This window comes from Bos grunniens, chromosome 20 (assembly GCF_055505025.1).
Source record: "Bos grunniens cultivar Pamir isolate PY7600 chromosome 20, Bosgru_T2T1.0, whole genome shotgun sequence".
Lineage (NCBI taxonomy): Eukaryota > Metazoa > Chordata > Mammalia > Artiodactyla > Bovidae > Bos > Bos grunniens.
This window is the reverse complement of record NC_141184.1, coordinates 12899565-12927150: the sequence shown is the minus strand read 5'-3', so window position 1 is coordinate 12927150 and position 27586 is coordinate 12899565. Positions and strand designations below refer to the sequence as shown.

At 43.3% G+C, this 27586-nt stretch overlaps 1 protein-coding gene and 1 long non-coding RNA gene across 10 annotated transcripts in view; both read right to left on the bottom strand.

Annotated features, from left to right (window-relative positions):
• TRIO (trio Rho guanine nucleotide exchange factor) overlaps positions 1 to 27586 on the bottom strand; it is a 363061-nt gene that overhangs the window by 311363 nt on the left and 24112 nt on the right. The window lies entirely within an intron of this gene.
• LOC147350108 (uncharacterized) lies at positions 11193 to 13074 on the bottom strand. 2 transcript variants are annotated; one of them, XR_015148620.1, is made up of 3 exons: positions 12953 to 13074; positions 12430 to 12521; positions 11193 to 11834 (listed from the first exon to the last, which is right to left on the bottom strand). It is a non-coding gene; the product is annotated as an uncharacterized LOC147350108 (long non-coding RNA). The 2 variants fall into 2 exon arrangements; XR_015148619.1 differs by lacking the exon at positions 12953 to 13074 and having other exon boundaries at positions 12430 to 12569.

Sequence of the window (27586 nt, the reverse complement as noted above, 5' to 3'; positions counted from 1 at the left end):
ACCCAGGTCTCCTGCATTGTAGGCAGATTCTTTACCATCATATCACACATAAACATCGATTCAAAACTGTTATTAAGAGAAGCTGTATGGAAATACAGTTTTGCAGACATTTTCAAATCCGAACTCCTGTAATCAGAGCAATTATTGACAGACTTCTGAGTTACTTCCCAGCAGGGCCTCCATTTCCTCCCCACCACCAGCAGAAAGCTTTCTCACATACCCCATTTTCCGAATCTCATCAGCTGTTATAACAATGCCATATATGGCGCTTTCCCTTCACTATCATCGTTCTTTTACCTTCAAAGTAAACTATGCCTTGCAAAGTCACCATTTCTAACTTGTAAAAGCGCACTCAAGGTTTTACAATTTTGACTTAAAGGGCAGTTCAAACTCTGCTCTGAGGACGTTATGTCCATACAGAATGTTGGTTTAATCAATAACAAACCAGATAAAGTCAATGAGCGGCTGTACTGCTATTATGCAGACCCTTCCCTCTTCTATTCTTGACAAGTAAATGTTCGTGGAAAAGCCCAAGTTAGGTTCAGTGAATAAGCGGGTCCTAGTATATTCTTGTAACTAACTTCCTTATAGGTAGTTCTTTCTGACTGACACCAGCTGTCCCAGCAGTTATCAATAGCATTCACTTTCATTCTTAAGAATATTCGGGTTTGTACAACAAATTATTTGATATGTCCATTCTGAAGGAGATCAGCCCTGGGATTTCTTTGGAAGGAATGATGCTAAAGCTGAAACTCCCAGTACTTTGGCCACCTCATGCGAAGAGCTGACTCATTGGAAAAGACTCGGATGCTGGGAGGGATTGGGGGCAGGAGGAGAAGGGGACGACAGAGGATGAGATGGCTGGATGGCATCACTGACTCGATGGACATGAGTCTGAGTGAACTCCGGGAGTTGGTGATGGACAGGGAGGCCTGGCGCGCTGAGGTTCATGGGGTCGCAAAGAGTCGGACACGAACGAGTGACTGAACTGAACTGCAGTGCAGGAGACTTAGGTTCAAACCCTGAGTCGGGAAGATACCCTGGAAAACACAACCCACTCCAGAATTCTTGCCTGGAGAATCCGCATGGACAGAGGAGCCTGGTGGGCTACAGTCCATGGGGTTGCAAAGAGTCGGACACCCCTGAGCGACTAAGCATGCAAACAAGCACTTTAGGCTTCTAAGAAGGGACTGGGGCACTTCTTTTATATCTGAATGAGATCGTATATGTATTGCACTCAGCAGATGAAAGCACCCTTTATTCCTGTCATCACTATTAACACTGAACACGTTCCTCTCTTTACAATACAACCACATTATCTGCAAACATCAGATGTATGGATCTTCTTCAACTCCTTTTATTTACATTCAGATCCATTAACACCTAATTCTCATCTTTCTAAATTCCTTCTACTTTTTCTACATCTTTGATATGCCAACATCCTCTAATATGTTTAGCTTTTTTTAAAAAAAAAAAAGAGAGTGTGTATGTAAACATTAGACAATAAATGAGCTGTTTGGGGTTACTGAATACAGAGGTTAATCAACACACAATCAGGATTTCACGATGAAGAAGCAGAGCTATTCTACTAATTCTCTCCTAATGTAATTCTCTTTTCCAGTGTACTTTTCAACTGTGGCCTAATTCTCTAAGTCCTGATTACTGTCTACTTTATCGTCATAGTGAACATCCCTATGCATTTGACCCATGATTTATTCATTTTTCTAAAAGATTATAAATTATACCTTATGTGCTAATGATGAAAATAAGTACACAGTATCTGCTGCCATTCTCAAATGGTGGTAAAAGAACACTACATTGCAATGCAGAACCAGCACGTAATCTGTGGCCAGTAACTTCTAATTTCTAGAAAAATCATTTCAATGTTTGTGGCTGTGGAGTGCAACGTATATATATGCCAAGTCCAACTGGCGTTTTTGATACACACTATGAAATACGCCAGCCGTGCCCCACGGGGCGGAGCCCAGGGGCAGACACATAATGGACAGGCCTCTGGCCAACACCCTGTGGTCCAGGGCCTCCCCTACCCAGCGTCACGCCCCTGGGGGCGGCATGGGGTGGGGCGGAGTCTGCAAAGGCAGGGCTGTTGTACCTGCCTTTCTCCCCTTTCCAGGAGAACCTGTTGGGTTACTTAATTAATTATATATGTATCAATCTCAGGGGAAGGCTATGGTTACCCAATTTAAGAGGGAAATCCTAGAAGCACTTGTGTGGCTACAACTGATTAAATTACTATGCAGCGTTATCTGGCTTTCTTTACAAAGGCCACAGGTGTCAAATGTAGGAGTATCTGTGTAAATTCTTCCTTAGTCGCTTGTGAATAGACTAGGCCAGTCATTCAATTCTTTTTGAGGAGGAATTAAAATGTAGTGAGTTCTTGGGATGCAGGGGAGACAGGTATTTACAAAGGGTTAGAAGTGCCACAAGCCAGTGCCCCAGGCACCTGAGTCTGGCCTCAACTAAATGAGGGGGAGGGAGAGAAGGCAAATTAAAGAAATATCTATACAGAAATTTCACGTGCCTGAATCATTTGAACAGGCAGGAACTGAGAAAATGCAATGCTCAGCCAACCAGATCCCATGCATGTCCGCAAAAAGGCCACAAGCAGGACGCTTGAAAGGCAGCCTGGTCCAAGTTCTCTTTCGATTGGCTCGTATTTCTTTAGGAACAGACATGCTTCACACACACACATTTCCACAACGATGTCTTTTGATCAGAGGTTCACCAATATTGTTTTTTAAAATCCGAGTGATTGATTTTACAGATGACTTTCTCTTCAGACTGCCTACATTTGATGAGATTGCCTTTGTCAGTCCCCGGGCTTCCCTGCACACCTGGGCGGACAGGTCCGCCCTGGTGCCCCACAGCAGGGTCATGGGTCAGCAGTGGCTGCTGGGGACTAAGACATCCATCTCTTTCCTGGGATGTCTTCCCCCTCTTCAAATTAGGAGCCTCCAGTAGAGACCAAGCCTGTAAATCTCTCTTCATAGATCCATCCACTAAATACTACGTAAACTAGCTCTGTTGACCAAAAAAGGCCAATTGTCTGTGCCAGATACGAACTAACTTCTGAAGACTTTCAGAACTGCAGCATCTCGCTCTCTGCAGATGAACTACACACCTGTTTAAACCTAGGTGGGCAGAAATAACACAAAATACATTCCTGGGAGCATGAAGGCGAACTGCACTCATCTGGGAATTCATACCGTGCCTTGGTCGTGTGTACCATCTAGGGTGAGAATCATCCAGCAAATTCTCCCAGGTCAAGCACTTATGATGAAGAGCAACAGCCATTTTTGTTTCCGGGTTAACCCTTTCCCTGCCCTCTCCAATCCAGTTCTACAGAAATACTGGGTGTTTGGAAAGAGATAAAAACCTCAGAATCATTCCACTTCTAGTTGGGCTACAGATTTTCATCCAAATTTTATAATAAGTATGTCATTAAGGGTATTGGGTACTTCATCAAATCATGGCAGCAGAAACACCAGACTTCTTTCTATATGGTAGTCAAAAGTAGACAGTACCACAAATCAGAAGCCAAAATCTTCGCTAAAGCTTGAACTTAATGCAGAATAACTAAGGGTAGACACATTTTTCAGTGCTAGTACAATACTAAAAAATAACATAAGAACTAAAAGTAAAAATAAACATACATCTAAAGCAATGCAATTCCACAACTCTCGTACCAAGCTGGCAACTCATATGCATGTTTAAAGGGAGAACCAGAGCCAGATTCTCAACATCTGTAGTAAAAACCCAAGACCAACATTAAAGAATTATTCATGGAAAAACATTTTCACTACAGTGAGCCAAAGCTCAATTGCTAAAAATACATTCACTGTGCACACAAGGGCATGGGCTCATTTCACGGTATTTCCACTGGAACTGCACCACTAAATTCTCCCCACCCAGACGTTCCCAGGCAACATGGGATTCAATTCACAAGGCCAACCTGGAAACCAGAGGAATTATAGCAGAAAAACTGAAAAACATCAAAGGGTTAAGGAGAAAAACGGTTTAGAGTGAAAAGTTGTTATCTCTAAGTCATCAGCATTGGGGCAGGGGAAAAGGATGAGAAAGAGGGCAGAAAACTCCCTCAAACACAGGAAACAGCTTTCATACCATCAGGCTCTGTAGACAGCATGGGAAGTAATGGGTCTGATTTGATAAGTCACATAAAAAATAAACTGTATTCATTTACACTCATGTCTACTGAATTATTTAATTGAAAACAGCTAAAGCTAAGTGGCTATAAGGATGGACCAGGGACTAGACTCAATCTACCCCATTCTTTAACTAACTCTACACCTTGGGCTACTTAACACCTCTGTACCTCAGTTTCCCCATCTGTGGAGTGGGGATAATGGTATACTTGTTAGTGTACTTTTTAATAAGTAATCCAGGCAAGGGAGACTCTCCTGAGAACTGCAGACAGCTCCATGGCAGCACCCACAAAGAGTAAGCTGGCATCATGATTGTTCTAAGATCCCTTGAAACCAAATCACAAAGTATTTACTCAACTCCAACATGTGTACCATTTGTCCTTTTCACCAAAATGCTTTTCAACCTTTTATTTTGAATAACCTGGCAGATGTCAGAAATAAAACACTAGTGATTTTATAAAACCTGTGTTCACGAATCCAAAGGCACTGTCCCTCCTCCTAAAGTTTCAGTCTAACTTCTCAGCTGGTGAGGAGAAAGGTGAGGTTATAATTATGAAGAAAGCAAAGCCAGACTCACTCTTCTTATCAACAAGTTTATTATAAGTGAGCAGAGTCAGCTCCCAGCTCAACCAGGACTGGTTCAGGCTGTGGAACAAGTGAAAACGCCAATGACGAAACACTTATCCTGTAAAGAAAGAAGCCTTCCTTTTATTATTTTAATAATTCCTTCCTCTTCCCTTTCCCGCATGTCTCATTCTGTCATTGTTCTATAAGCAAATATATCATTTTAATAATCAGGAAACAACACAATATGTAACATTTAAGTAGTAACAATCTCTTTAAGCTTTCTGTACAAAATAATCATAGCAGCTTTTACTCAGAGTTCTTTGAGACATCAGTTTAAATAAAAATTCAAATGGCCAAGCCCATTCCAAATTTATTTCTGTTCATAAACTCAAAAAGTCCAACAGCAAAAGAAACATAACTTGTTCAAATTAAACAAGATTGAATGTGACTGCTATATACACTCGTTGGCACGGTGATTTTCAAAATCAGAGATTCAAAGATACATCCTGACCGAGCATCAGTTACACACCAGATATCGTCCTCAAGCTGTGGGCAGTAACACTGAACCAAACAAGGCCCACGACGCCGATGTTTACAATTTCATGGTAACACGGAAGGAACGGCATCCTCTCTGTACCTCAGAGTCTCAACCATGAACAAAACAACAACAAAAACACACCCGGGAACTTGCTTTTTCTTAACAACACTTGTCAACTCCTGTTAACCCTTGGCTGGGCATGAGCTTTGCCATCCTTGTTTGTACCATGTACTGCATTTCAAAATGGTGGGAGGAGGAGCATACAGCACGTTTCAGGACTGCGACTTACTGTCTGTGACACTATAATTAGACACATATGCCAGACAGACCAAAACTGACATCTCCCAAGATACCATCAAGCTCTGGGTCGTCACTTTTGGCTGCTCCAGCCAAGTAACTTGTTCCTCTCATGACTTTCCTATTGCGAGCCATCTTGGTATGAGCTGGCACTCAGCTTGAATTTGGGGGCTTCCCAAAGAAGAACCTGCGTGCCGACGCAGGAGACGTAAGAGACATGGGTTTGATCCCTGCGTCAAGGATATCTCCTGGAGGAGGGCATGGCAACCTACTCCTGTATTCCTGCCTGGAGAATCCCACGGACAGAGGTGCCTGGCAGGTTACAGTCCATGGGGTCGCAAAGAGTCCGACACTACTGAAGTGACTTAGCACACATGCTCTGATCTGCCCAAATATTACCAAATATTAACATAAATCTGTAAATAAACCTGAATTTACCTACCGAGTTTGGCTCATACTTCCATGACAAAACCTTGAGGCTTTTTGTCCCAAAGTGTCACACATCAGAAACTGGTTACTGTTATGGATATACGAAAGAGAGGCCAGCATTTCAGAGGCGGACACAAGTAACCCCAGTGCCTCTGCCAGGTGAGGCTGACCCTGCCCGCTCGAGAGAACAACTCAAAGCAGCACCAACCAGAACGTTCCACCAGGAACAGCCTTTCACTTCGATTTCAAATGAGTCCAAATTTAGAGTGTGCTCTGGAACAACGTGAAAAACTCACTTGAAGCATGTTTTTAGAGTTCTTTAATATCCATCCACTGGATGACTCACAGTTATGTATCACAGAGGCCAGGTACTTTTATTTCTAAAAAAGGAATCTGTTTGAATACTGGGGAGGCCAGCCTGAGCTCTAAAGCTGGTGACAAGGCAAGAAAAGCAGGGAAGAAGCCAGTTCCTCTCCAGCCTAGGAGAAGTGATTTTAGGGACCAAAGGCCCACTTACAATGTCACATGCAGTGCCCCCATTTCATTTAGTTTATGTTTTCCAATTTCTCCATGTCTTTTTTTTAATGTTCTTTCTCAACCCTTTATCAAGCATAGTAGAAAAGCTTTTGTGTGTGTGTGTGTATATATATAATATGTATAATATATATATTTTAGAAAAGTTACGAATTTTTGACTAAAAAATTTATGACATTTTTATTCCACTTGTTTGACTTAGTATGAATAAAATGCTAGATTTCTAATTTTAAAAAAATAGATACACAACAAGCAACAAAGGTTTACTGTTCAGCACAGGGAACTATAGTCAATATCTTGTAATAATCTATAATGGAAAATAATTTCAAAAATAATATGTATACCTGTATAAATGAATCACACTGCTGTGCACCTGAAACACAGCCAGTCAACTACACTGCAATAAAATATATATATTAAGAGAAAAAAAAAAATGTCCCAAGACTCAAGTTTGCAATTTATTTTCCGGTATAGTCTCATAAATCTAGTCAACATCGAAATACTACTCAGTAGAGCTAACTGGGTCTGCCTCTTAGAAAGCCTATTTAACAAGCTATTCAAAACACCTAGGTCCCAAAGTTGCTGAAAAAAAATATTTTGGAAACATTTACTAGGGCACAACTAGGATTCAGTCTTTCCAGCAGTTCTTTCCAGGGGGAGGTACTCACAACAGGAAAACAATTCTCTGATTCGAAGAAAACTCTTCCCACTGCCCACCCTCCACCCCATGCCCACCTTCCATAAGAGCTCTTGTTCACTGGAGAAGGTTGGAGAAGCTTCGAGGAATCATGAAGCAAGGTAACAGTTATCTATTTCACTCTGCAAATGACAGAAGTCAACCCATTTGTAACAGGAGTGAGGCAGACCTGCCTGTTGCAGAGAGATTGTCTACAGATGTCTACAGATTGTCTCAGACTGTGGGATGATCCTCAACTATCCACCGTTGGGTTTGTTCTGTCAAGTCCGCATTCCAAATACAGCATGTAAGATAAAACCCCACACCAACACTCCCTCTGCTACATCAAATCACCTGTAGGAAAAAGCAATTTAAAGACCACTATGAATAAGCCCTATAAGCTATCAAACAAACATCAGAAGACAATTATGTCCTCTGTTACAAGTTCTATCCCTGGCTACAAATGGCTTAACACGTGTCATAACTTAAAGCAAGGCAACGTAAAATATGTGACAGTAAATGCAAGGCTCAAAAACTCACCTGGAAAAAGTGAAAACTAAATTTGTAAAGAGGCAAATGCTTTTTCTCAATTGGCAGTCTGTAAGTTTCTGTTATGAAAATACATGCCATGAATTAGCCAAATCCAGACAAGTCTACTTCTCATCAATCAAATCAGCTTCAAAATATTTAAAAATTTTCCTGGTGTGCCCCAGAGGTTACTCACCTATCACCTTCTCACCTATTTCATCTATTTTCCCCTGTCTTCCCCCATTATCGCCACTTGTCTTTTAGCCCCTCCCCACATGCCCAGGTGCCTGGCATGAGAACAGCAAGGCGCCCAGGTCCCCCTGCGCCTCCACAGGCCAGGCAGGAAGCCTTCTCCACGTGATCACGCGCAGGGCAGGTGTGCAGTAAGGCAGGCAGACACGTGGGCAGCAGGCACGCACGGAACTCTGTCAGGCTGTGTGCCAGCCTGGGACTGGGCGCCCGCTCAGGGCCCAGCAGACCTGTTCTCGTGGCCACGTTTAACACTTCTATTCTGCTCGTGTCTTTCCAACGTTCCTCAGAGCTGCTCCCCTGTTAGCAGAATGTCCACCCCCTTAGGATGGGGAAGGACAATCTCTGTCAATGTTTCATGTATTTACTTTTCAGTTGATGTCAACAGCCTCCAGGATTCAATTTAGATCCTCTCCCGTAATCCTCCAGAAAGGCTTCCAGTTTGAGAAAATTTACTCCTAGCCTTTTAAGGGGAAGGAAGAAAAGGAGAGAGAGAGAAAGCAGAGTATGGTGGAAGAAACCAGCGAGAGAGGAAGGGGCCCTAATTTTATGGGAAAGACCCAGGGGTTCTGGATCCAGTCACTGAAAAGGACTAAAATGCCTTTGAGATCTGACAGTCCGCTAACATTTTAGGGAAATCAGCCCCTTGGCTACCACGCCTCCACACTCATATACAAATCGCATTAATGCCTATCCTACTCCACCAAAATCTATTGATCACTGCCTGAGAGTCAGCTTCTACGGTGGGTTAAACAAATTGCTCCATTTTCTCCAAAGTACATCAGGATGCTACAGATTTAAAAAATCACACCAAAGGTTTAATAACAGCTTTTTACTGGGGTGGGGGGAGGAGATAGTAACACTTTACATAAACATCTCTATTCAAAGATGCACAAAGGCTTCAGAAACTTATAGTGTCTACTTATCACTTCGTGGACAGACACAGAAGAGATACTGGGCTCATAAAAGCACTGATAAATTTTCAGACCAAGTTTTATAGCCACTGGAATTCATAGCAATGACCCACTGACTACAGCTGTGAAAGTCTAAACTACACGAATCCTGGGTGTAAAAATCCTATGTACTGAACACTGGGCAAAAAAAATTAAAGTATATGGGGCAGGAGCAGCTAGTAATTTTCAAATCATGGCTAAAATCATGGCAAGTTTTACTACAAATAATGACCACTAATGATTTTAAGGTGGAGAAGGAAATGGTAACCCACTCCACTATTCTTGCCTGGAGAATCCCATGGACAGAGGAGCCTGGCGGGCTACAGTCCATGGGGTCACAAGAGTCAGACACAGCTTTGCAACTAAACCACCGACGGTTTTAAATAAGTGAAATCTCCCTTTGTCCCTTCACTATACTTCATCAATAGACAAAAAGAAAATCTAATACATCCATGATCCCTTAGATGCTTTCTGCAATCACACGAAGGCCAAGACCCAACAGGCAACCAAAAAGCCCACAATATTTTTAATTTTTAATTACAAACAAGCTGTATTAAGTGAAGATGTTGAACAGCCAACAGCTACAGGTGGACTCACACAAACAGATGAGAAAGTACATCACTCCACACTGAGGTCTGCTGACAGTTGACGCTGGCCGTGAGCCGCCAGGAGCCAAGACAGGTGGACAGGCCCTATACATGGAGGCCCCAAGCTGGGTGTGGCACTGAGTCTGCAGCTCAGTGGAAACAGGCTCTCACAGGAGAAGTCTGATCTCTGGTGAAGACTCGGAATAGCAAGGATGATCAAGGACACTGCTGAACAAGAAGATGACAATCGATGCAGAAAAGGATGGGAACCACGGGGAAAGCATAGCAACGCTGGAAGGAGGTCAAAAGGCAGGATGAAAACAGAACCCAGAAAACATCTGCCCTCTACTCTCAACCACCTCACTGTTTTTTCCTGAAACTTCAGGAAGCTTCCACATACAGGACATACTAAAAAGAAACATGATGGAACAAGTGTGTTATAAAGGAAGTTTATCTCAGGAGCATTTAAAAGATGCTAAGATATGATCCTTCTCTAAAGCCCATGTGTTAATCACACAAGGACAGCGCAGTTCACAAGGGACACAAGACTTCCCCAAACCAACCAAGTCCGGCATCGTGACAGAGCTAATGTTAAGCAGACGCAAGCACGTGCTGGCGCACTGATGCCCTACGGCTCTCTCAATACGACAAAACCACAAGCTCAAAGCCTCAACAGCGCTGCTCGGTGCCATCAGTGGATAAGCGGGCAGTAAAAGGCTCCTTGCAGGCCCCGAGCCCTGTGATCTAACAGTTGGACAGAGGCTGTGAGCAGGGGACAGCCTCGCAGCCCTAGGACACGGCTTTCCCAGCAGCTGCTGGCTGTCTTTTTGCTGAAAGGTCATGAAAACAGTGGGCAGGATTCCCATCAACACGGTCCCCAAACGCTGCTGCTGCTGCTAAGGCGAGTGATGAAGCTCCTCTAACCAAAACATTCCAGAACCCCTACGGGATAAAGTCTACAAGGCGTTCAGCTCCGCAGGCGCGGAAGCCGCGATCTGCACAGGCAGAGGCTCTGGACGCCTGCTCAACCGGCTGAGGGGCTCTAAGGTCAGTCAAGGTCAACACGGAGTCCTCCCAGAGCACATGGAACTCTGGGGCGAGAACCACTGTGTTTCTTAACTGCGGGATCCATCTTCCCTCACAAGCCATGGCCTCTTGGGTGTTATGTTTGAAAAACAAATGCTGACAGTGAAAATAAAGTCAAACAGTCACCATTTGTCAAAGGATACGAGCTGGCAGCATCCCACGGAATCCTGGGCCACCAAGGACAGAGAAGCTGAAACGTGCAGCCAGGAACAGGCGCAACTGTAGCTGTGAGTCCTTCCTGAGAAGACGGGAGGGGAGAAGGCACAACCAACCCCATTAAGGAAGACAAAGAAATGAGACTGATGGTTAAGCAGCAGTGCTGAGCTGTGTTTTTTCCCTCTTTTTAATTAGGGTTGTTTTTTGTGTTGGGGGAGGGGGAGGAGGGGGACGGCAGGAAACAGGGGAGTGGATTGGTCCAAGAAAGAATATTTAACAAGTAAATCTTTGTTTAAACTAGTAATGTTTGAAGGATGCATTAATTCTTCTAAAAGAGCACACTCCATTTTTTTAGTAAACTGATACCTTTTTAACAGCATTTTACAAAGCAGAATCTCCAAGGACACATTTTTATTATTATTTATGTTTACTGGATTCCATTATTGAAGAAAGGAGAGAGAGAAAACAACTGCATTTAAGTCACAATTCTGGTTGATGGAGAGAGAAGGAAATGACAAGAATTACTGCACAGGCTGTAACCTATGTCCCGAAGAACTAACAGCAGGTGTTTGGAGACAGAGCCACGGCTTTCTGCCGAGAGAAATAAGGAAGGTTCCAGGAAAGCAGGAACAAATCTGGATGTAATAAGGGGTTAGCCATAGGAGGGCAGAGGGAGGAGGGACCCTGTGCACGCCGTGGGAGACACCCACACCCCCAGATCACAGGGGACATCTGGGCTCCATCCAGAGTCCCACTGCCACCAACCCCGGGGGCTTCCCGCAGGCAGTCCTGGCTCTGGGGAAAGTGCACTGGGCGCTGATGCCCCAGGGCCAGGGGCGGGAGGCAGGTAAATGCCTGACTCCTCCACCCCTGCTCCAGAGGGAGGCAATGGCACAGCGCAGGGTCTCAGCAGTACTCAGTCCCATTTTCCCTACTGTTGTTCTGTTCTCTCATTCGGTTGTGTCCAGCTCTTTGCAACCCCATGGACTGCAGCACACCAGGCTTCCCTGTCCATCACCATCTCCTGGAGTGATTCTCCTTATTAATCGTCTAGAAAATCAGGGAAGGATGAAAAAAAGTCATCAGAACTCCAAATTCATACTAAGGGAGCACTTCTGTCAGGAGAAATTAAGTGAATTCTTAAATGCTAGGGAGCTTTCCAATGGGTAATTTCATAGGACAAACAACAAAATGTAGAAAAATCATAAGATAATCCATGGGGGAAAAATACATAAAGTATAACACTGTCCTTTTTAATTAATGACGTTTTCTCACAGGCCAAGTTTCTACATGTAAAATTCTCCCTTATTTCTGTATTTTGATCCTCAGCAAAGTTAAAGCAGAGAATTTATACCATCATTTAATCATGCTTCTATTATTACAAATGAGGTTTTTAGCTGTATCTACACGCAAGTGGGAAGAAATCAAGATTGCATTTGATAAGCCAATCCTTTCCTTCTAAATGTCACTATTGAGCCCACACTGACAACTGTTCCTATCAGATATAAATGTGTCCCGAGGTAGAAGCACCTCTGTTGGGCAATCCAGGGACTGCTACTGAGACCAAAGGCCCAGGGTGCTGTTTTCGTTTAAAGACGGTACCAGCAGAAATCATAGGGGATGGTGAGGGAGAATGCGTCCCCACCTGTCACTGAGCCCGACGAGGATGAGGACACAGCAAACAGCGACGGCCACATATTCACGGCTGGGCCCCTCTCCATGGAGCTTCACCAGCAGCTTAGGTAAAAAGGCAAGTCTGGGTTACCAAATCCTCAGAACTCATCGGTGCATCAGCAGAGAAAAAAAAATACTATCCAAAGATCTGAAGAGCAAGAACTGGAACTGAAAGAAGTACTAAGATGAAATTCAAAGATATGTGTAAAGTCACATTTACATTCAAAATATTAATTTCTTAAGTACAAGTGGGGAAGGATCTGGGTGGAAAAAAAGGAACTAAAGGAACAAAAAACCCCGGGCATTCTGGAGAGTTCTATGAGCGGGAACTTGGACAGGACAAGGCAGGACAGCGTGTACCCTGCACAGGTCACAGAGATGAGAGCTGGTGTGCTGTGATCCACGGCAGTGCAAAGTGTGGATGCTACTGGGGGGTAGTGAGGAAAAGCGCAGATGCTTAAAGAAGAACCTGAGGCCAGGAGGGACCTGCTCACCATTCTCAAATATTTCAAAGGTTCTGCAGAAAAGATCTTCTGTGGGTCTGGACACTCAGGCTCCAACAGCCAAAACCGGAATCAATTGAAGTTTCAGGGAAAAAGAGTTCATCTTCAACAGTATCAAGGTGGAAGGACAGAGGGAATATTAGGTGATTAAAAACAAAGGTTACGTGCATGTTTAGGAGCCTCCTATGTGTGTGTGTTAGTGCTCAGCGGTATCTGACTCTCTGTGACCCCCATGGACTGCAGCCCGCCAGGCTCCTCAGTCCATGCAATTCTCCAGGCAAGAATACTGAAGTGGGTTGCCATTTCCTTCTCCAGAGGATCTTCCCCATCCAGGAATCGAAGCCTGGTCTCTTGCACTGCAGGCAGATTCTTTACCATCTGAGCCACCAGTGTTCAAGTTGCCAAATCTCTAAGCTGCATGACTTTCATGAGCCCTTGAAAATTGTTATGGGTATGACTGGAAAGAGGAAGCCACGTCATTTCTTGAAAACAAAGCAAAAAACGGACAACTTTCCCTACAAGGCCATGAGCACAAAGATGTATGCACAAAGTCTGTGGACCAAGAGACTCTTTGGGCAAAATGAGGTACCACTACTGGAGATGAGGAAGAAGGTGGATCCCAGAGGGTTTCAACTTCAGTACTCTTCCTCTGGGCCGTGGAGCTAGTTCTTCAGACCTGCAAACTTCCTCAGAAGGCAACAGGGTATGGGACAGAGAACACAGCAAGCTTCAGGGTTAGGGCAGGCCGGGTCTAGAACCCAAAAGCTACCTGCCCACATACTGGCCTCATGACCCTCAGCAGGTTCCAGGGACAGACTGCCAGGACCCACAGGAGCGGGGCCCTGGAAGGCGCCCAGGAGACAACCTAAGGAAGGCTCAGCAGGGGCTCCCCCAGATGTGAAACACAGAAGAGGGACCCGGTAAAAAGATCACACATCATGACCAAGTGGGCTTTATCCCAGATGCAAGGATTCTTCAATATTCACAACAATCACTGTGATACACCACATTAACAAACTGAAAGATAAAAACCACATGATTACCTCAATGGATGCAGAGAAAGCCTTTGACAAAATTCAACATCCATGTATGATAAAAACTCTCCAGAAAGCAGGCATAGAAGGAACATACCTCAATATAATAAAAGCCATATATGATAAACCCACAGCAAACATTATCTTCAATGGCAAAAAATTAAAAGCATTTCCCCTAAAGTCAGAAACAAGACAAGGGTGCCCACTCTCACCACTAGTATTCAACATAGTTTCGGAAGTTTTAGCCACAGCAATCAGAGAAGAAAAAGAAATAAAAGGAATCCAGATTGGAAAAGAAGAAGTAAAACTCTCACTGTTTGCAGATGACATGATCCTCTACATAGAAAACCCTAAAGACACCACCAGAAAACTACTAGAGCTAATCAATCAATATAGCAAAGTTTCAGGGTATAAAATACACAGAAATCCATGCATTCCTATACACTAACAATGAGAAAACAGAAATAGAAATTAAGGAACCAATCCCATTTACTGCTGAGACGAAAAGAAAAAAATACTTAGGAATAAATCTACCTAAAGAAACAAAAGATCTATATATAGAAAACTATAAAACACTGATGAAAGAAATCAAAGGTGACACAAATGGAGAAACTTACCATGTTCATGGATCAGAAGAATCAATATAGTGAAAATGAGTATACTACCCGAAGCAATCTACAGATTCAGTGCAATCCCTATCAAGTTACCAAAGGTATTTTTCACAGAACTAGAACAAATAATTTCACAATTTGTACGGAAATACAAAAACCTCAAAAAGCCAAAACAATCTTGAGAAAGAAGAATGGAACTGGAGGCATCAACCTGCTGGACTTCAGACTATGCTACAAAGCTACAGTCATCAAGACAGTATGGTATTGGCACAAAGACAGAAATATAGATCAATGGAACAAACTAGAAAGTCCAGACATAAATCCACACATGTATGGACACCTTATCTTTGACAAAGGAGGCAAAAATATACAGTAGAAAAAAAGACAATCTCTTTAACAAGTGGTGCTGAGAAAACTAGTCAACCACTTGTAAGAGAATAAAACTAGAACACTTTCTAACACCAAATACAAAAATAAACTCAAAACGGATTAAAGATCTAGACGTAAGACCAGAAACTATAAAACTCCTAGAGGAAAACACAGGCAAAACATTCTCTGACATAAAATCACAGCAAGATCCTCTATGACCTACCTCCCGGAGTAATGGCAATAAAAGCAAAAATAAACAAATAAGGCCTAATTAAACTTTAAAAAGCTTTTACACAATGGAGGAAACTATAAGCAAGGTGAAAAGACGGCCTTCAGAATGGGAGAAAATAACAGCAAATGAAGCAACTGACAAAGAATTAATCTCAAAAATATACAAGCAGCTCATGCAGCTCAATTCCAAAAAAATAAACGATCCAATCAAAAAATGGGCCAAAGAACTAAATAGACATTTCTCCAAAGAAGACATACAGATGGCTAACAAACACATGAAAAGATGCTCAACATCACTCATTATCAGAGACATGCAAATCAAAACCACAATGAGGTACCATTTCATGCCAGTCAGAATGGCTGCTATCCAAAAGTCTACAAGCAATAAATGCTGGAGAGGGTGTGGAGAAAAGGGAACCCTCTTACACTGTTGGTGGGAATGCAAACTAGTACAGCCACTATGGAGAACAGTGTGGAGATTCCTTAAAAAATTGAAAATAGAACTGCCATGCAACCCAGCAACCCCACTGCTGGGCATACACACTGAGGAAACCAGAATTGAAAGAGACACGTGTACCCCAACATTCATTGCAGCACTGTTTACAATAGCCAGGACATGGAAGCAACCTAGATGCCCATCAGCAGACAAATGGATAAGAAAGCTGTGGTACATATACACAATGGAATATTACTCAGCCATTAAAAAGAATACATTTGAATCAGTTCTAATGAGGTGGATGAAACTGGAGCCTATTATACAGAATGAAGTAAGCCAGAAAGAAAAACACCAATACAGTATACTAACGCATATATATGGAATTTAGAAAGATGGGAATGATGACCCTATATGTGAGACAGCAAAAGAGACACAGATATAAAGAACAGACTTTTGGACTCTGGGAGAAGGTGAGGGTGGGATGATCTGAGAGAAAAGCATTGAAACCTGTATATTACCATATGTGAAATAGATCACCAGTCCAAGTTCAATGCATGAAACAGGGCACTCAAAGCCGGTGCATTGGGACATCTCAGAGGGATGAGATGGGGGAGGAGGTGGGGGGGGGGTTGGGATGGGGGACACATGTACCCCTGTGGCTGATTCATGTCAATGTACGGCAAAAACCACCACAATATTGTAAAGTAATTAGCCTCCAATTAAAATTTTAAAAATTTTTTAAAAAAGGAGGAGGAGCCCAGGTACCTAGCCAAGCACATACTTGGTGAAGGGCAGGGGCAGAGCTGACAAGCCGTAATGGCAGAGCCAGGACATGAAACTCTTCAGATGCTCAGTTCTTGCCACTGTGCCTAGTTACTGCTCTGGCTTATCCATTCAGATCCTCAGCTTGGCTAAGATCCTCCAGTCTATTTTAAATGTTCCTGACACTGGTCTACAGAGCAAAGCGCAAGGAATCCAGAGCATTCTGAGTGCACAGAAATGGCCCTCAAACAGGGATTTCCACAGTGCAAGTGCCCTGGGGTGCTGTGGACGCAGGCCCACATTTGCTATCTGAAGGTCCCGTGCCGCCTGGCCCAGGAACAGCCCCATCACAGGCCTGCCCACAGCCATTCACAGCCTGGCGTGGGGGTCAGCACTGGTCCTCAGATGGAATGGATCACAGGACACCTGTGAGGTTCTACTCGCCAGCAACAGGACCAACCAGTCCATCCTAAAGGAAGTCAACCCTGAATATTCACTGGAAGGACTGATGCTGAAGCTGAAGTTCCAATACTTTGGCCACCTGATGTGAAAAGTGGACTCAGTAGAAAAGACCCTGATGCTGGGAAAGACTGAGGACAGGAGGAGAAGGGGATGACAGAGGATGAGATGGTTGGATGGTATCACCGACTCAATGGACATGAGTTAGCACAAACTCTGGGATATGGTGAAGGACAGGGAAGCCTGGCGTGCTGCAGTCCCTGTGGTCACAAAGAGTCGGACACAACTTAGCGACTGAACTGAACTGAAAACGACAGCTGACAGGAACAGGTGACCAGCTTCCAGGCTCATCTCGCTGCAGTGTCCGCAAAGGTCTGAGTGGGGCCCCAACTTCAACAGATGCCCCAGCCTTTGGAGAGGCACTAACAGCATTCCGACCAGGCCAACGCCTGAGGGCTCTCCCCTCCAGTGTTCTCTTACACATCTTAAGGCGCCTAAGAACAATATGGTATCTGGAGAAAATACCAACGTTCATCCTGTACCCCTTAAAGAAGATGTCTTTTTCTATTACTGAGGAAGAGGCTGTGAGGCAAGCTGCATGTCCTATGAAAAGGTAGGAGGCTGAGACATACATAGAAGAACCAAACCAAAACATGCATTGTAATAGTCCTCTGTTTGTTATTTTTTTTTAGAATCCATACAATGGAACCTCCCTAAAATTTCTAAAAGTGAATTGAACAAATGCAATTTTCTTGAATGATCTTTATACCTTGCTGCTATCTAGTCACTATGTCCAACTCTTTGTGACCCCATGGACTGTAGCCCGCCAGGCTCCTCTGTCCATGGGATTCTCCAGGCAAGAATACTGGAGAGGGTTGCCATTTCCTCCTCCAGGGGATCTTCCCAACCCAGGGATCGAACCTGGGTCTCCTACTGGCAGGCAGAGTCTTTACTGCTGAGCCACCTGGGATGTCTTCTTCACACTTTAGCTCTTTGATAAAGAATTTCACTGCATAAAGTTAAATATTTTATCATATGTAGATATATAAGCCAACTAAAATAATAAACTCCAGAAGAAAATTAAAACTATCCACCTGTATTCTCTATTTTGAGATGTATTGTCTTTTGAGATGAGACAGCTCTAAACACACGTCCTACTTCCATGAATTTTTTTAAGCGCAAAATGAGATTCTCAGCAAAGTCCAATTTAGGTTACATTTTTTTTTTTTAAGCAAGCGAACCTTATTTAGATAAGAACACTAACAGCTTCCTTTTAACTCAATATGCTCAGCACAGTGAAAGAAACAGAGGGGTAAAGTCAGTTAGCCTCTTTTGCCCCATTCCCTTCAAAATAATCTTTTTTAATCCAATGAGAATAGGAAGCTCCAGGCAGCATGTAATGATCAGTTCAGAAATTCAGGCCACACAGACTGGAAATATCAGCATGTAGCCAGCTTTTTATCTAGGTTATTCCAGGAGACGGTACCAGGAAACCAGGGGATATAACACACAGACTGGACTAGGACTGTATTCCAGTGAACTGGTTCTTCACCCACATGTCTTCCAAGGATCAGATGAACTCTAAGGATACATGTCCAATATGCAGAAAACTCCAGATTGTCAGAATAAAAATAATGCTTTTAACAGCATTCATTCTGCTTTGTTTATGTAAATCCTTTTCCTTTTGAAGAATCCCGAGGGCAGAAAAAGAATGCATTTTTTATTTCTAGGTGGTTTTTAAAATCACATTTAGAGATGGATTTAACCTAGCATTACAGAACAGTTGAGAACAAATACAGACCAATTCCTCTAACAGTCAGTGGAAGAATTGCCAGGGGCTCCAGGAAGGGAATCTAAGCCCTGGGGAGGAGTGTTTTCTCACTCTGGGACACCAGACCCACCTTGGGGGTGGAGGCGCGGAGGAGACATGCAGGCCAGGAGTGGGAGGGGGCTCTGAGCGAAATAACTTCACACGCCCAGAACAGGACGAGGTTAAAAAGCCTTTTTTCACCACCCTTCTTCTGTCCCTGGGGAGGGACGTGGACACAAAGACCCCCTTCTGAGTTCCTGTGAAGAAGGGCAGGCCAGGTCCTGAGTGTTGACAAACCCTGATTCACGGCTCCGGTCCCACTAAGCTCCCACATAAAATGGGTGATTCAGCCACTCAAGGAGCTGGGGCGGGGGGTGGGCTCTGAATGCATTTAGGTCTGTTTAGAAACAGACCCCCATTGACAGGGGCTCTGACTCAGCAGCATCTCGTCTGACTCCTCTTCTCGGCCAGTCGTCAATGCCGTGGTGTGTCCCACACTGAGTCACACATCACTGTATCCAAGTTAGGCATAAACCACAAAACACTCACCACGGGAGTCATAAATGTCTTAACATGACTCTCGTCCTCTGTATATGCCAATTAGAAAATAGAGGGCAGTGAGTCGACGGACCATACATCCTGGTTCAGCAGGGACAGTCCCAGCTTACCCCTATTGTTCCAGGATAATTATCAGTAAACCCCTCTTTGATAAAAGTGACTCTGTTTAGACCATAAATTATACAGTCAGCTTATCAATCAAGAGGGCTTCCCTGGTAGCTTCAGTGGTAAAGAACCCTCCTGCCAATGCAAGAGACCTGGGTTTGATCCCTGGGTCAGCTTATCAATCAAGAGGGCTTCCCTGGTAGCTTCAGTGGTAAAGAACCCTCCTGCCAATGCAAGAGACCTGGGTTTGATCCCTGGGTCGGAAAGATCCCAAGAAAAGGAAATGGCAACCCACTCCATTATTCTTCCTGGAGAATCCCGTGGACAGAGGAGCCTGGCGGGCTACAGTCCACAGGGTTGCAAAGAATCAGATACAACTGAGCATGCACACATCCATGATACTAGTGGTAAGTAAATGTAACACCAACATTGATAAAAATCCTTGTAGTGACTTTGACTTGGAGAGAGACACGAGCCATGGCGTAGCCAGGACTGATTTTACTGGTTTGTTTAAACTATAACAATGGGTCTGTGGAAATTTCAGGGAAAGTCTTATATTTACCTATAAGACTGAAGTGACTTAGCAGCAGCAGCAGCAGCAGCAGCAGCAGCAGCAGCAGCAGCTCTTACCTAAGAGCCACAGGTTCAGTCCCTCAGTTAGGAAGATGCCCTGGAGCAAGAAATAGCAACACACTCCAGTATTCTTGCCTGGAGAATCCCATGGGCAGAGGAGCCTGGTGGCCTATAGTCCATGGGGTCACAAAGAGTTGGGACATGACTGAAGCGACTTAGCAGACACACACAGATGCAAAGCAGACCCAACAACCCCCTAGGGGTTGCTGGCTGAGTATGCAGCCAAAATACTCAGCCAATAACCCTGATGGGCCTGACACAGTGACTGGAGAAGTGAGAGAGCCCTTGGCAGAGTTGGGAGCAATTCTTCCTGTCCAAGGGGTCCTGGGTCCCAGCCCACAGAGGGACCCTCTTTCTTTCTCTCCATCTCTTTTTCTCCTTCTTCCTCTGCCGGCTATCATTTCTATTTTATACATTATATATATGCCTGTATATGTGTGTGTGTGTGTGTGTGTGTGCGTGTGCATGTATATGCATGCTCAGCTGCTTCAGTCGTGTCCAACTCTTTGCAACTTCAGGGACTGTAGCCCGCCAGGCTCCTCTGTCTACGGGATTTCCCAGGTAAGAATACTAGAGTGGGTTGGCATGCCCTCCTCCATAAGATTTTCCTGACCCGGGGATCAAACTCATGTCTCTGCATTGCAGGCAGATTCTTTACTGCAGAGCCACCAGGGAAGCCCATATATTTATATATAATACATTATATATCTATACATAATATATTATATACTATGTGTTTATATACATAATATATAGAAATATATGTTTATATATATAAATATATATTTATTATGTATACATTTCCCTATTTAGTAAACGGGGGGCAGAATGCCCAGTACTCTAGGCCGTCCAGACCCCCCGGTCCCAGGACAGGAGCTCCAGCAGGGAAGGTGCGTCTCTAGTGCCCCAAGCTTCAGGACAGCAAGAGCCCAGCAGCGTGAAATTCACATGAGTGCCAGAAAGGCAGCAGGGCAGTAACAAGACCTCCGTGTATTTGAAATTTTCATATGAAATTTTGTGTGTTTGAAAATATTCATATTCCAGTTATTATACAAAAAATAAAATGGGATCTTTAAACTTTGAAATCATTAAATGTGTGAAATATAAGCCACAGAAAACAAAATGTAAACGTGGCAATTTATTTATGAAAGTTTTAAATACATGAATATTAATTTGTTTTCAACACCTAAGTGGATTCCTGAATAAATCCCCTGCCCCGGGGGTGTCCTTGTATGCTCACTGCTGTGAGCGTCTTCCTCTCTCAAAGCTTAGGGCAGGGTTCAGGGGACAAACTAGCCACAAGGAAAGTATGGGAAACGGGCTGTTTCTGCTTATCTAAAAATACCCTTGTGAAAATTGAATTTAATGGTCAAGTGTTTCAGAAGACCACTGCATTTATTACATTAATGTATTCAATATCAATTCTCTCAATATATGCATCGAACGTTCAATGGCCATAAAGGTGGGACTTACAGCCCAATTCCCAAGTGACTATGATGTAAAGAAGAATTAAATGCTTTGGCTAGCTCTGACTACTTGGCATTAAGCAAAAATATTATTTTTTGAAAGGCTCAATGTATCTAACTTTTAAAATCATCTTTGAAAGCATAAACAGGAATTTTTAAGAACTCTGTTTTATAAAGAACTGGCATAAAAATGTATTTTTTTAATGAGAACTATGGTTCTCATTTAAAATTATTCACCTCTAAAAATAACATATCAGTATTTCTGATGCAAAGATACAGTTTTACTGTAACACGGTATTTTGTGAACTTTGCTCTCATAAGTGTGATCTCCCCCAACCAGCACACACAGGCGTCAACATATCCTATATATTTTCATGACTCTCATAAATTATGCTGAGCTCATGTAAGAGGACTGATGGCAAACTACACAAGACAGAGCCGACATTACCACATTGTTGGGGGGGCGCCCAAAATATCTGTACAGTTGTCGATGTGATAAAATGAGTTTTATTCAAAATGCCCAGGCAGACTTAAGTGAACTGAGCCCTCATTATATCTAATCCTGAGAAACCGAGATTTATGAAACAGATCTTGCTTCCACATCTTGAAGTTATGTGCCAAGACCTAGTTTTATGCTGGTATATCACTAAATTTTAATACCATAAGAATCTAGAATCTTCAGCTCCAAAGAACATACAATTTACACAAAGGAGAAACAAGAATTGGACTCCACTCCTAGACCTTAAAGAATTTTTTAAGTAAAAACTGTGGAAAGTGTGTTCTAAGTAAAGAGTGGAGAAAATTAGAAGGAAACTGGAAAGCTCCTTGTAGAAAATATTTGCATCTTGACAGCCTTAAGAAGAAAACCGTGGTCCAACTGCAGCTCACGACTTTTTGGAAGTCATGGAGTTCTAACCAGTGGCAGTCTGGAGACAGTTAATGGATCTCTTCTCAGAATACTATGTACAAATACATAAAAGAAAAACAAGAAAGCTACATAGAAAACCATTCATGTTTTTCGAAGTCATCTAAAGACTTGAAAGTATTTCTGTGCTTCTTTAGGACACATGAAACAGTAAGATGTAGCAGTCAGTCTAGTAACCACTGACATTCTGAAGCAGTGCTGAGCACTAAGGAAACTTTGAGACCTCTGCAGTTAAGCACATGTAACGGAATTTGAAAATATCTGTGGTGTCCACTGATGACAAGTCACAGGTGCTGCCACGACTACTGCATTACATTCACGATGGAAAGAAATACTGTATTTAGTTGGAGAGTTGGGAAAAATAAAGATGCAATTAACTTCTATCCAAGTTCACGGGTCTTCACTTCAGACCAAAATCTCTGTACTCTGGACTTACTTGGCTTTTTGAGCTCTACCTTTGGAGAGAATGTCTTAAGAGTCACTGAGAACTAGGTTCTTTAGCAGGGGACCATAAACTCTGAGCAGAATCTTCCCCAGGCCAGGAATCAGGGCAGCCCTGTGTGTGCCCCTGACCCCAGATGACCAACTTCTCTGAACTGCTAGTCAATCCCTTCTTTAAGGTATGAAAGCAAGGTAAAGTAGGCTGGGTGGGTAGACAGACACAAAGAAGACTCGAGGGGGAAACAGGAAAGGCCTTAGTGCAGCTCTGTCAGACGGCACCAGCTCCCTCCTCCAGCAGCTCCTCCCCAGGAGATGAGGCCACCTCCCCTCCCTCCCCAGAGACTGAAGGCCCCACACGGTTTGGATAAATTCCCTTTGCTGCCCCAGGAGCCAGAAAAGCCTTCACCAAGTCAGGCCCTGGAAGTATACACCAGGCTGTGATGTAACTCCTCAAGTGCAAACTATGAACCACCACGGCCAGCAGGGATGGGTGGCAACTAGAGCTAACTTCTCCAGAAACCAGCAGCATTATAAAGGGGCTCTTCCCCAAAGGCCATGAAGAACCCCCACCTTGGTGGGGCTGAAGGGCCAGCGTGCAGGCTCCTTTGCTTCACTCTGCTGCAGTGGCCCTACTCAGAGCCCTTGGTGGTCACTGCTGGGGGTCTGTCCCTCATGCTGTATTTGCAAACGACAAGCAAGGCTCTAGATTTACGCTGACCATCACAGGAGGGCAAAGTCACAGAGATGGACGCTTCTCATTTATATCCACAAAACAACACAAACCCTCTGAGCTTTGATGCCAGCATTTTTTAATCTGAATTAGCAAGGGCTAATTTCTTACTTTCTAACCTTATCATCAGGGCAGAGGTTTCAGACCAGAAACACCAAGAAACAGCAAGGAACCAGTCCTCATCAGGTTTCAGATACACTTCTGGTCTACTAAACAATTACTCTGCAGCAAGCTCTCCGTGTCTCTGTGGGCGATTTCCATCTATGCTTGGCAGAGTAATGAAACAGACAGGACAGACAGAAGAGCAGCTATTGGCTAAGCCCTGCCTTTGTCCTCCATTATCCCAAATAATTCAGACCGCCTAATTCTGACCTCGGGCTCTTTCAGCTTAGGGTATACAATCAAGTGTTATAAAGTTTAGCTAGCCAGCATTACCTTAAATGGTACAATTTTAGAGTCTTTCAAATGCTGAAACATTTAGATTGGCATTCCTGTAGTTTTAGTCAACAGTATTCCCTGGTGGCTCAGTGGTAAAGAACCCGCCTGCCAATGCAGGAGTCACAGGAGCCTCGGGTTCATTCCCTGGGTTGGGACGATCCCCCTGGAGGAGGAAATGGCTACCCACTCCAGTATTCTTGCTTGGAAAATCCATGGACAAAGAGGCCTGGCAGGCTACAGTCCATGGGGTCGCAGAAGAGTCAGACACAACTTCACGACCAAACACCACCACCAATTATTTAGAGTGAACAATGAGAGACTTAGCAACAGGCCTTTCTTATAATGGCACTATATCTGCATCAAGCTATTACCAAATGTTTTCTTTCTTTTACAACGGTATAAATAATCTGCCATGTATATAGCTTTTGCTGAACATCAATCAGTTCTTTCTCTGTGGTCATACAAAATGAAGTACAAACCAGATGTCTGACTTACTTATTTTATTGGGTAAATCAGACTTGGTTGCGTCTTCTGGACACTCTCTGTGTCTTTACTACTCCAGGCCTGGAAAGATCTGCAATCCTTCCCCCAAATACCTTTATGATATTTGATTTCAGGACAAGGCTAGACAGAATTTAATAACTGGAATGCTAAAACAGGGTCACATTCTAATTAATTTCTTATTATAATTGCTAATATTTCACCAAATGCTGAAATTATACAGCAAGTTAAAATAGGTGTTTAAACCTTAATATTTTTAATGCAAATGGTTGAAAAGTGATAAAATACATTTCTATGTATATAATATTCTCTCTCAAGAACTTCAAATCAACTCCAAGAAAGGTTTTAGGTTTTACTTTTACCTACTGCGGAGCATACAGTAGGTGCTCAAGAAATGTGTGATGTATGAATGAATAAGTGAGCATTAAAGATTGTTTTAAATAAAATAGATCATAAAACTGAACGGCGAAGGATTCAGGGACTAGCAAAAGATTACCGAAAGCAAGTATATCAAATTTTTAAATAAAAGCAAAGTTTTTTAACCCTGGTATATATAAATTACTACACTCTCTCCATGGAATGTGTTTTTTAATTTAAAAAAGAAAAAGCTAAATATTATCTACGTCATAAAGCTAACCACAAAAAACTTTACTGTGTCTAACATGAAACTTTTTTAAAAATTCAAAACATGTCACAATAGGAACTTCTGGTTTGAGTGAAATACAGAAAATACACCCCAATATTATAAGTTACATCCCACTCCGGGATCTAACGCCTGATGATCTGAGGTGGAGCTGATGTAATAATAGTAAAGCGCACAATAACTGTAACATGCTTGAACCATCCCAAACCCCCCCACTCCCCTGGGTCTGTGGGAAAAACTCTTCCACAAAATCGGTCCCTGCTGCCAAAAAGGTTGCAGACCACCGCTTACAGCATTTCCTTAAATCCCTAACACATGGCCTGATCTCCCACCCTGCGACCTCCTTCTCCCTCTCCCCAGCTTCATCTACACACCATTCAATCACCTGGAACCCTGCTTTTCTCAACTACCTTCTCTTTCCTCTATAAAAGCTGGCCACCACCTGTTTTTAATAATAAACCCTTTCTAAAACACCTTGTCTAATAACCAAATCATTCTACAGCTGGTGACAACACCATCATGGGATCCAAGTGCTATCAACTTACAGAATATTTTCAAGCTAATCCTAAAATAGCATTAAGTACTTATCACTTTTAATTTCCCAAAAGTAGATTTCAGTCAACTAGTGGGTGATCCTAGTTTTTAAGAACTCACTATGAACCCAATATGAGAAACCATAATTAAGTATAGAAGACAATTTTTTTTCCACCACTGCAGAGAATAAATGCAAGTTACAGCATATCTCATTGACATGCATTTTACGGCAACTCGAGCATTCCAGTTGAATAAAACAAAGGACATCACAGACTTGATAAGCACCCTCAAGAGACGCCAACATATAAAGAATTTATGAAACAGGGCAAGCTATTTCCTGGGACTCCGTGGTAAAGTCAGAGCCGTAACCCAAATTTCCCACCTTTCAAGAAAATTTCTCATTTTAAAATCACTAGAAATAATACCTGGAATCGAAAAAGAGCTATTCAGACATACCAATTAGTGATCGATCATCAGAAATGACATCATCCTGCAAAAGTAAAGGACATGGCAACGTGGGAACACTTTCTTAAAAATACGACTCTTGTACCATCAAGCACAACTGTGTGAGGTAAATATATGATGTAAAAATAAAAAGCATGACATGAAAATAAAAAACGGGGGGACTTCCCCAGTGGTCCAGTGGCTAAGACTCCATGCTCCCAATGCAGGGGGCCAGGCTTCAATCCCTGGTCAGGGGAATAGACCCCACACAACCCAACTAAGAGTTCACATGCAGCAACTAAGACCCGGGCCAGCCAGATAAACAAATAAATATTAAAAATATAAAAACGGGGACCTTCTTATAAAAGAAAAAAAAAAAAAAAAAACAGAACAAATCTGTCCTAATACCCATGAAGACTGTAACAGGAGTGATGAACGAAATCATCAGACCAGGATGGCTTAGATTTTTCCCTTTAATTCTGTCCTACACAAAGAACAAGAAACTTAATCCACACATTCACCTCAAATAACCTAGTTAAAAAGTAAAACACTCAAACTGTAAGCATCAAAAACCTAACCCTCTATAGTAGCCCTGAGGGTGCCGGCTGCAGAGGGCACCCAGTGACCACCGGCTCTCAGATCCGGGTGGGAGGCTGGCAAAGGCCCTCCTGCTCTGAGGCTCTCTCGTCCCCTCGGGGGTGGGGAAAGGCCACGGCCTGCCCCAGGAGAGGAACGCCACACGGATCTGGGTTTCCTGGTGACATTTCCAACCATCAATTCTAAACACAGGTTACTGCAACTACCAGGCTGAGACATCAACCAGTAACTAAAATGAAAAAACATGGACATACGGGAACATGAATTTAAACATGCCTACTGCCAAGTGGTGGCATGAACTCGTAAGCCCTGGCACCCACCAAGTCACAGAAGCCAAACAAACCCAACTGACTAAAGCCTGGCTCAGAGGGCAGCCTGTGATCGGGAGCAGGGGCGCAGGCACCTACACAAGGCTCTCCGGGGCTGGAACACAGGACCCGAAGCAACATAGATGCAAGTTACCCCAGTACATGACACTGTGGAGTAGAAATCAGCTTGAAAATCAAGTATAAGGGAAAAAAATGAGCACATCTACACCAGGCTTTATAAGTCATATTCTACTGCAATATACTCAAGATTTATTGGAGAATCTCCTATTTTAAAAATGTGATGAATAACACATTTGTGGAGCATCTACTTAGTTCACCTATGTGGAGCCTCCCTATTTGGGGGAACTTAGGGTAAAACTCTTGCCTGGAAAATTCCATGGACGGAGGAGCCTGGTAGGCTGCAGTCCATGGGGTCACGAAGAGTCGGACATGACTGAACGACTTTGCTTTCACGTCTCACTTTCATGCGTTGGAGAAGGAAATGGCAACCCACTCCAGTGTTCTTGCCTGGAGAATCCCAGGGACGGGGGAGTCTGGTGGGCTGCCGTCTATGGGGTCGCACAGAGTTG